At 37.3% G+C, this 4,763-nt stretch overlaps 1 non-coding gene across 1 annotated transcript; it reads right to left on the bottom strand.

Moving 5' to 3' along the window:
- Positions 1-103, bottom strand: LOC129034332 (U6 spliceosomal RNA). The gene has a single exon (XR_008501835.1). It is a non-coding gene; the product is annotated as a U6 spliceosomal RNA (small nuclear RNA).
- Positions 104-4,763: the final 4,660 nt, after the last annotated feature.

A 4,763-nucleotide genomic window follows, 5' to 3' on the forward strand; every position in this document is an offset into this window, starting at 1 on the left:
TTATTAATGAAATCCTTCACGAATTTGCATGTCATCTTTGCACAGAAGCCATGCTAATCTTCTCTGTATCATTCCAATTTTAGTATCTGTGCTGCCAAAGCAAGCATGCAAAAGACACTCTTATCACTCAGGAGATTCCAAGCATTTTAGGAACTGTGTGCCAAGACAAAGACCAGATATTTATTTTTTATTATGCCACAGTCCTTCCACATCCCATTGACAAGTACACTCACTTATGGTTTCACATTCAGTACATTCAGGGCCCTCTCTCCCATTATGACAGGCAAAGTGTTCTTCCTTCTGCCTCAAACTATTTTCCCACATATGCTTTACACACTGCAATGGTTAATTTTATGTGCCAACTTGACTGGGCCACAGGGTGCCCAGATATATGGTCAAACATTATTCAGGGTGTTTCCGTGAGGGTATTTTTAGATGAGATTAACATTTAAATCTGTAGACTAAGTAAAGTGGATTGCCCTCATCCCATCAATTGGAGTCCTGATTAGAGCAAAAAGGCAGGCCAAATATGAGAGAATTCTTCCTGTCTGACTGCATTTGAACTGGGGCATTGGCTTTTTCCTGCTGTTGTCCTAGTACTGAAACATCAGCTCTTCCCCAGTCTTGAGCCTGTCTGCATTTAGACTGGAACTACACCACTGGTTCTCCTGGGTCTTTAATTCATCAACTCATCCTGCAGATCTTGGGACTTGTCAGCTTCCATAATCGCATGAGCTAATTCCTTATAATACATCTCTTTCTACACATACACGCACACACACACACACACACAATTTGTCCCATTTCTCTGAAGAACCCTGGCTAATTTTTACCTGACCCAGCCAGACATTATGGTAGGAAAAAAATATCAAATCACAATATCCCTTCGCTCACCCCTGATTATGACAGGATTGGGCTAAAACAGCTGAATAATTTAATCAATAAGTTTTAGCTATTTGAAATATGTAGAGGTATATGCTTCCACCCCCCACTGCCAAATACAAAGAATACACATTTTTTGAACACATATGAAATACTGACAAAGATTTGTGACCATTCACTGTGCCACAAAGGAAACCTCAACTTGTTTCACTGAGTCACCATCATAGAGGCTTTATTTGAAAATAATTATGTAATACAATTAGAACTTAATAGTGAAGGAATGCTTCCTTAAATCCCATGTGGCCAGAAATTGAATTCCACATTACTAAATAACCTTTGGTTCAAAAAAGAAATATGAAAAATGTTAAAACTTCATAAGTCAACAGTATAAAAATGTTACAGTCAATCAGCATTTAATGGGAAATTTATGATTTTAAACAAAATTACCAGGAACCAAAAACATAGAAAAAATGCACTAAACATTCACATAAAGACATTCGAAAATGGGCAATAAGGCAAACCAAAAGCAAGAAGGTAAAGGGCAGAAATCAGTGAAAGTGAGAACAGTGAGACCAGCAACACCCAAGCAGAGTGAAACGGAAGAGGAATTGAGAGAGTGGAAAAGCATATACTCAAGGGACAAAAGAGGGATTTACTTTGGATAATAGTAAAAGAGCATTATAACTACTTGTAGATAAATTGAAAAGCCTAGATGATATGGATGAAGTTCCAGGAAAATAGAAAATGCAAAAATTGGCTCAAAAAGAAATAGGAAATTTGAATAAGCCAATGAATGTTAAATAAATTGAAATCTAATAATTCCCTTCCAATGAGCCCCCTGTCTAGACAGTTTTGTGGGAGATCTGTAACCAACTCTCAAGGGGTGATTAATTCAGTGTGAAAAAAAGTAAAGATTGCTCAGCTCATGTTAGGAAGCTGGTGTAACCTTGATCCCTAAACTAAACTTAAAAAGGAAAGAAGCTCATATTACTTACAAATGTAAATGCAAAAGCTTAAGTAAAATATTAGCTAACACAATGTAAATGTATTAAAATATACATTATAACCAGGTAGGATTTATCTCAAGAATGCAAGGATGGCTCAACATTAGAAAATATGTAAACATTATTTATGATTTATTAAAGAAGAAAATTTATATGATTATCTCAATAGATACAGAAAAATTATTGATAAAATTCACCTCCTATTCACAGTGATAATAATTACAATGACAACAACAATAATAATAATGACTTCATTACAATCTAGGAATAGAAAAGAACTTCCTTATCTTTTATAAAGGTTATATGTCAAAACACTATAATAATGCAGAAACTTTAGACACATCCTCTTAAAGATGGGCCCCAAGGCAGGGATGTGGCTGTCATTGCTAATGTTTATCACAATGCAGGAGGGCTGGCGAATGCTAGGAGGAAAAAGGCAGATGTAAGAAGGGTGAGGATTATAAAGAGAAGACCTAGAACTGTCTTTATGTCTGTGTAAATAAATATATGTCATTTTATTTAAAGAAATTTTATTATATGTCATTTATGTACATTTATGAAATTATTTATTTAAGTCTATAAAAAATAAAATCATCAAAATACAAACCTTGATACCTATTAAGAATTCTGGAAGGCTGGTGGATACAAAACTTAATAAAACTCAATAGCATTTTTCCATATCAGTTAGAAAATATAATAAATATAATAAATTAGATATTATAAATATAATAAATTAGATATCAGATAAATTAAATATTAATGACAACAATAAAATGCATAATGTCTAAGAATTGCCTTAGAAAAGAATACATAAAATTCTAGGGGAAAATTTTAAGTGAGACTTTTTTTAAAGACCTGAAAAACAGAGACATTTAGCATTCTGCAATGCACGTAACTTAATAGTATAAGGAAGTCAAGTGTCCCCAAATTAATAATATAAATAAAGTGCTATCTATAAATAAAATGCTATCCACTTTGTAGATGGTGGTAGTAGATGTGCAGTTTTGTTTTTCTCTATAATCATTACATACAGAGGTAGCTTCTAGAAACATTAAAAACCTTAAAAGTAAAAAATAAAACCATAAGTGAATAAAAAATGATGTGGGAGAATTAAGACAGAGAGGTGAGTAAGGACTTCTTAAAACCCAGAAAGTAAAAATCACCAGGCCAAAGGGATGAATTTGTTTACATCAAGGATTTCTGCTCAACAAAGGACACTTGAGACAAACTTAACAGGCAAGTAATGGACTGGAGCAAGATATATTCAATGTCTGAAATGGAAAAAGGACTGCTATCTAGTGTAATATACACAGATACAGATATATCCCTGTAAATTGCCAAGTGGAAGATTACAACTGTATTAGAAAAGCAGACAAAGGATGAAAATAGGCAAAAACAGAAAGAAACTCCAAGTGCTCCCAAACATGAAGAGAATACATGATTTGTTGAAAAATGGAAATTACACAGAAGTGGATCACTTTAGCCCATCAGAACAACAAAACACTGGGTATGCCAAGTGTTGGCATTGCTTCTTGGTGTGGGTGCTCAGAGGCTGATATGTTGCTGCCACTGTCAACCAAGGAGGGGGGCCTCTACAAATTAAGTGTATGCTCACACCCTAGGCAAGCTCTCCTGCAGCCAATGGGGATCACCATGCAGATGCTGCCCTCAGCACAGCTGTGTGAGGAGCTAAAAGCAGCCAGGGTCCATCTCAGAATGACTGGATCAGAAAACTGGGGAGTGCACACCATGGAATAGATTATTTACCCATCAGAAGCCATGCAACATGGAAAGATCTTAAAAACAGCACAGAGTGAAAAAAGTAGAAGCACAATGAACTCTAGAGCTCATTATTCAGCGTGGTCCTCAAACCAGGACCAGCAGCAACTACATCGCTGAAGAGACTCTTAAGGGCTCAGGATCACAAAGCCCACCCAGACCTGCCTATCAGAATCTGCCTTTTAATAAGACTCCAGGTTTCAGCAAAAACGTGAGAAGCGCTTTTCTGACTAGATGTCACACCTTTCTAGAAAGCCACTGTAATCAGAATACAATGAGTTCAGTTCAGGAGTCAGCTAATACCCCAGTGGGTGAGGACCAGAGGATCCATGTTTGGAACTCCCATAAGACAAAGCCTGTGTGCATTCAGCAAAAAAAAAAAAAAAAAAAAAAAAAAAAAAAAAAAAAAGGACGTTGCTGGAAAACTGGCTAATTATCAGAACAGGATCTTGGAAGGACACCTCCCACTGCATCCTACAGATGTGCTGGATGTATTAAGAGTCACCTTTTTTTGCCTGGCCCCAAGACGTTTGTGTCTGCCATCCCTGGTGTGTGGAACTCTAGTGCTGAGGAAATGAACTGCTGCACAGAGGCAGGGAGTGGGGCTGAGAAAAGAGGGCAATTTCTCTTTGTTTATCACTGTCTTTCTCTTTTACTGGGGCAATGGATGCATTCATAATTGTGAGTAATCCCATAAGTGGTTGGCTCTCTTTTCTGGATGAGATCTGAGTTCATCATACTTCTCCATCCCAGGCACACCACCCACATGGAGCCTCTCACTTTAATGACTCTTTTTTACCCTCCTGTAACTGGCTCGAGTCCAGCTGCTCATCACTCAGAAGTCAAAGCGTGAGAAGTGAGGTGTGGTAGAAGGAAAGCAGATTTTATTGGTCAAATGTTGGCAGATTTGAGAATGGCTGGGCTTAAGCCTTAAAGGAGCCATCTCATTCTCCTGGGCTGAGAGAGGGGCTTAAGAAGGAAAAGGTGTGAGAAGCATGTGAGAGTGGTGAAAAGGGGATCTGCATGTCTCACTTCCATGGTTATCTTGAGTAGTCACCTATCAGGAGATCCAGTTTGCATCATCCTGACTTTGGCCTG

This window comes from Pongo pygmaeus, chromosome 2, assembly GCF_028885625.2.
Source record: "Pongo pygmaeus isolate AG05252 chromosome 2, NHGRI_mPonPyg2-v2.0_pri, whole genome shotgun sequence".
Taxonomy (NCBI): Eukaryota; Metazoa; Chordata; class Mammalia; order Primates; family Hominidae; genus Pongo; species Pongo pygmaeus.